A 6,895-nucleotide genomic window follows, 5' to 3' on the forward strand; every position below is an offset into this window, starting at 1 on the left:
CCCATCTGTGAATCTCTGAATAAACTGCAGCTCAAGTTTTAACCCAAAGAATCAAAAAGCGGGTCCCGTCTTTCAAAACATACGTATAAATAACGAGTTATATACAGAGAGACGGAACTATCAGAGTTGTAAATTTTCCAGATAATGTGATAATCACTTCTCTGATGGCGCTCAGCCGCTGCAAGAGGCCGATTCGGTGTTGTGAAATATCAACGCCAGCTCGAGCAGGAACAACGGACAAGATCTCTGGAGAAGCCTCCGTGCATGTTCAACCGACAAGAATGTTTTCAAGATCATGAATACAGCAGTGTGTTGATTAATGCATTACATGAAGCCAAATGACAAAGTGCATCAATATTTCGGGCTATTTTATTCAGGAAATGTTCAGTTATTATACGAAAACCTATAGTTTGATTTCTTCTATATCTCTCTTATGAATGACATGCCAGGGAACAGCTGTATTGTAAGAATACTTAGTTATTGAAGTGCTGATAGGGGAATAATATGTACTTGTACGCACGCATGCACACACACATGCACACATACACACACATGAAATGTTATTTCATATTTTGGCTTTCAAACCCTATCCTCATTCTGGGTAATCTATACAAGGTGAAGAGTGAGTGCGGTAACATTTTACGTCATATCGATAATTTTTCAGCCATATAGTGACGAGAAACATTTAGTCAGACAAGGTAGAGACCACGTCGATTAACATCTACACTTTGAACTGTAACGTTGTCTCACTTTGAGCGGTAACGTTGTCTCATTTTGATCTGAAACGTTGTCTCACTTTGAGCGGTAACGGTAACGTTGTCTCACTTTGAGCTCTATCGTTGTCTCACTTTGAGCTCTAACGTTGTCTCACTTTGAGCGGTAACGTTGTCTCACTTTGAGCGGTAACGTTGTCTCACTTTGAGCTGTAACGTTGAGCTGTAACGTTGTCTCACTTTGAGCTGTAACGTTGTCTTTGTCGTTAAAACAATATGCGAACTGAATGATACCCGACTGTGAGCAAACCAATGATTGATACTATGAACAATGTTCCACACCCCCACACGCATCAAGTCACCAGTCCTGTACATCCGATCCCCAAAGATACTTTACTCTTGACCCAAGACTAACGTTATATATAATTTTGGTAGTAACATGTAATGTCGTGTGCAATGAAAAGGAGACGCCCCAGTTAGATGGGAGACTTGCTTCATTTAGGGCTCTATAATTGCAGGAGAAGGGCTAGACAGTAGTGGTAAAAATGTGGATTAAAACCAAAAATACATTTACATATAAGATAACACCTCCAAATGGTGGTGATTGTGACATATTTATCCTGGGTTATATTGACACAACGGGCATCTGAACATATCGAAATATAAACAAGTACATCAAACACTACATCAAATTTGTCCTTGTTAACCTTACGTTTGTGTCTGAATTAACTGAAACCCTTTTACCTCCTATTGAAGTATTGAAAGAAATGATGTCTCAAGCCAAAAGAGATAAAGAAGTAAGAACGTTAACATGTTCTTTAACACTTGCATCACAAATCATACAGGACTGATGACGAAACTGATGTATGAGTGGGTTTTTCCAACAATCCTATGGTTTTTCATGCCCGTCTCGTTTGTTTTACCTTGCATTGTACTGGATGGCTTGCGTTCGTAAACAAAGGAACCTTCCTACAACAATCCATCAAAAGCTGGATGTTTGAGAGCTTCACCTCAAGGTTCTTGTACGAAATGCCTATCTCTCATCTCTTGTTAAACCACGGTCCTGTTTTACAAGTGACCGTGGCCTGACCAACCAACTTGAAACGTATCTGGTCACTGGGTTGTTACTAGCGCTATTGACACCGTAATCTGAGCTCGGATAACAAGAAGGATGCTTGTTTATTTAGCCGCAGAGCTTGTCCACAGCGCCGTCGAGCTGGACAAACTTTATTAATAGTGACACTCAAAATCGACTTCCCATGACGTTGATTCTTGCTCTTAGGCCAATTAAGTTTATTGTGTAAGAAGATGAAATTGGTATTTGACGACGATGGCTTGAATTCAAGGTAGGTTAATTTCAGGTCACTGCAATTCTAAGCAAGTACCATCTTTGATGGTTTGTGCCTTAAAGAATCAAAGACGATCCGAAATTCTTTATTCGCCACTCGACATGTTATCTCACGGTTCGACAATTCAGTGATATTGACGTGAAGTGTTACGTTACTTGCCTTCACTTCGCACACATAATACGAATACTGCGTGCTAATTTCAGTGTATGAATGCAATGACGTTCATAAATACATTGCACCTTGGTCACGGGTCAGTTAGGGGTTTGTGTAAGAGGAGAACTTTGATGAAATTGGTATTTGACGAAGTAAGGAGTGAATACGTGTTGGCGTATTTTCAGATCCCTGCAGTTCTAAGAATGTCTCAAAGAATGAAAGACAATAGGAAATTCTCTGTACATTGTCTTGTTGGCAGCTGGTGACAGAACGAGAGATCGGTGGTGTAGTAAGCGTCTTTCAGAAGTGAAAGTAGGTGGTTCGAACCCTTATTGCGCTATACTGAAAGACGTTAAATGATATGAAATGAGTCTAACACCCACACACTCAAACGCATTTATGCGTAACTGAAATAATCGACGGCGATATGCAGCCATACATTAAGGCAGAGTTCATATATGCCGAGCGGTATATGGTATACCTTTATCAGTTCCTGTTGCTGTGTGAAGTGATATGTAGTTGATACAAGCAGTAGCTTCATTTGGCTGCAACCGTATCCGTCGTCTTCTGAATAAACGAGTGGGTAGAAGAGTGAGTGAGTTAAGTTTTAGGCCGCACTCAGCAAATATTCCAGCTATATGGCGGCGGTCTGTAAATAATCGAGTCTGGACCAGACAATCCAGTGATCAACAGCATAAACATCGATCTGCGTCAGTTGGGACCCGAAGACATGTGTCAACCAAGCGAGGCTGATCATGACCACCCGATCTCGTTAGTCACTGCTTACGGCAAGCATACTCGCCTTTTATGGGTTGCTGAAGGCCTATTCCACCCTGGGCCCTCAGGAGTCCGTGGGTAGACGAACACTCAGTCCCTGCAACTATATAGCTTTGATAGAAACTAATATTTCCACTATTATTGAAGCTGATATCCCGAATCTTGCTTCCGTTAGGACGTTTGTGTAGGAAGGGGAAATAATGTGGTTCTGAGACTGTGAGACAGACTATTTAATTGTTGCAGTTTATTTATTTGTGACTGTGTGTAGCTTTACCCGCTTTTACAGGCGGGAAACGCCAGAATTGGCGTACATACTGTATACTCATGAGGGGAACGAACCAGGTCTTTGCAGTGACGACCGAACACTTTAATCACAAGCCTTCCCCACGGGTCAGGTTATTTGTGACAATTATGAGGAAGCATATAAAATTATATATATATTTGAAATACACGTATGTGACCTTTTCTCGTTTATAGGGAACAGTGCATTCTGGGTATTATTCAATATATGCAAATATATTGAGGGAAAAGGATAAGGGCTCACGTGAAAGTACAAGTATTCCCTAAGTTGTTTCCATGTTTCGTCACGAGGTATGCTATATACAGCCTGTGAAGAAACCTTGGACACAAATAAAGGAAGACTCTTGCTTTCATGTGATCCCTTATTTTTTCCTTCAGTATGCATTGGAAATATGTGCCAATATCCCTGCTACAGACCGGCGGTCAAGTCAGTACGAGACAAACAGGTTTATAATGAATAGTGAGTATGTGTTTCTTGAAATCATATGAAAACATATATGAAAATATTTTATATTTTGATGTTGGGTTTTTTATCTGATTCATTACAGTGGACATTATATACATTATGTGTGGGTACATTTCTGAAGATCTGTCTTGCTTGACAGTGTTGCGTAGAGGGAAGTAAATCAGGATTTACAATCAGAGAAACAGTTTCAATTGTAAGGAATATTTTTGTCCCACAATGTGTAACCACTTATATACCAATACGAGGTATACTACATGGCGAATGTTTTTGGGTTAATCGCTCCGGAACGATGAGAATTAGGTGACCTTGGAAAGATGACCCGGCAGGGATCGACGTCCAACAGAGGGAGCCTTGACGGTATCACGTGACGCTGTCCATCAACGTCCGCGACAACATGGCGACCATCCGACGGCGACAAGTGTCATGGCGGTGACACGAACACCACTGATTGCTTTCCCATCAGCTGTTGCCACCCATTATAATAAACCCTCGCTATAACGCACTTTGTTCTGTTTATACCATTTTCTCAATAACACCAACTTATGATTAATGCAGTCTATATAAGATAATAAATATAACATCAGGTTTCAAATACTTAGAATGTAATGACAGAAAATGGATAATGATGCGTTATAACGAAGCTGACGTGTAGTTTTGTCCCATGAGAACGTCCAACATATTGTTTCAACGCTTGTTTATGGAAGGAAATGATACGGATCCTCCGAGGACCGAACCTGCTGTTTTAATTCCGCGTTGATGGCACGAAGACAGGCGGGTAGGTCACATTGCTTGTGTGTTACAAACATCAAAACGTTTGTCACGGAAAACTGAACATCTAATTTTTCTCCCGTTTCGTTTGTTACACTTGATCAAAGTCGATGGAGCCAAGGAAAAAAAAGTGTGGAGGTGTTAAACGTTTCGCAAGTAAAGATCAAATCAGGCAATGGTCTGTTATATGACTTTAACAAGCATATGTTTTACTAGTTTCCGATCTTCTGATTCACGTCGATAACAGACATTAATTGTGTTTTCTGGAGGTGCCGAGTACTTGAGGTGATTTATTGGACTACTGGGTTTTGCTTGATGTAGGACACTTATATATAATCCTTGAGCAGCAGAGGTCATGGTGATGTCTAGGTCAATACACAGTAGGTTTAATGAAAGACTAACGATGTATAATTCTGATAGTAATAAGCCCATTTAATTTGGAAAGGATCCCCAGGGAGACCAGAGATTCAGAATCTAGAGTTGCTTTATTTTAGGCTTTAGCACTGCAGAGAGGGCTTGGATGTAGAGAAAATACCAGTAATGTGGTTAAGGGATGTTTGGACAGATTAGTTGTATCTCAACAAAATTCATCATCTGAAACATCTTAATATCAATATCGATATATTGCTGTTTCGCCACGTCTAATATCCCGATTAAAGCAACAAGGTATTATATCCTGACAAAAGCAACAACGTCTCACATTCTGATAAAAGCAGCGATGTCTCATATCCTGATAAAAGCAACAACTTCTCACATTCTGATAAAAGCAACAATGTCTCGTATTAGGATAAATGCAACAAGGTCTCATATCTTGGTAAATGAAAGAAAGACGTTTCCATAATTATGTGAATATTCGCCCTTATCAGACATCGTAATAGCTTAATACTATTGCATGTACATCACGCTTACATGACGTTTGGTCTTTACCTTTCATAACCAAGATATATCCCTTTTAATATTAAGTTATAAAGAGATTCAAAACCCAGTCGTAGCATTTACCACACAGCGTTTGCAACTAAATGCATTAATTCTGCCAGTCACATCTAGAAACATATTTAACTTTGTCGATCAGAGAATTGTCTGTATTAAGGCTTGGCTTTGAAATACAGCACCAGATGGGTGTTGTTTCTAAAGCGTTTCATTAAGCATGTTGTCAACTCAGTTTATAATACTGTATATCACAATACCCATGTTGTTTTTCTAGGTTGACTGACATTTTGTCCATTTTCTAATTAGGAGATAAGTTTTCAAGATTGGAATAACAGCTCTCGATATATTTACTTTCTCGTTCGACTGTAACCTATCCGATAACTCACAATTCCCAATAGATCTATTGCAGATTTCGTATGATAACCATCTACATTTTAATAGATATTTTCAAAAACATAAACCACCCCTGTTAAATTTCTTCAAACACGCCACTTCAAACAAAACGTGTCGACAGTCTGGCGTTTGGGATCACGTGACAAACATGACGATTTCACGGTTCAAGTGACTCATTTCGCCACTCCCAGTTATCTGCTCTTGGTTTCCCACCTTCCCCCGACCCCCAAGAGGGTTCCCTCCCCCGTCCTCACCTCGGTCCCTGGGGAGGGTTAACATGACAGCCAGCGACAGGGGACTAGGGTGAAAAATTAAGAAGGGCCGGGCCCAACTGACCAAATAAATCACTCGTCGACGTGTCAAGATAGCCTTGAATGAAAGGACATAAACAGTCACTTTAACGGAAGTTCCGAAGATAACCGATCACAGCCGAGGCTCCGAACTGCAAATCTATCCAATTATTCCCTGACCGTTTGGTGAGATTATGATCGAAGAGAAGGCGTTTTCTCAACCTATAAAAAAGACAGTATATATTTATGCGAACTTTGGAAGAGATTGACATATACAGCTGTCACTGTGGAATCAAAGCCGTTGTTTCGTATTTACGGCTGACACATGTGGTTACATGAATCCAAGGGCAAGAAGATTCATCGGGAGTCATTCCAGAAATAAAAACCCCATGAAAGTAGGAGTAAAATGCCTGAAAAATATACATTATAATTTTCAACAAATTTAAAAATTTTAATAAGATTACTGTATAATAACACCATTGCCAAATCTGTGTGTGTGTCACTGTATTTTTTATTTCTTCTTCTTCTTCACACATTCTTTTCTTATAATATTATCTATTCATTATCAGTAATTAAATGGTAACCACGAGGTTGTGGCGGATGGGTTAGCTTAGTGGTTCGGGCTGATGGTCCGGGTTCGATTTCCAAAATGGGTACAATGTGTGACAATGTCTGGTGTCTGGTAAAATGAATGGTGGACTGGAATATTTGCTAAAAGCGTTGTAAAAACCCAACTCACTCACTCGTTAGACTATA

Source organism: Haliotis asinina, chromosome 6 (genome assembly GCF_037392515.1).
Source record: "Haliotis asinina isolate JCU_RB_2024 chromosome 6, JCU_Hal_asi_v2, whole genome shotgun sequence".
Classification (NCBI taxonomy): domain Eukaryota; kingdom Metazoa; phylum Mollusca; class Gastropoda; order Lepetellida; family Haliotidae; genus Haliotis; species Haliotis asinina.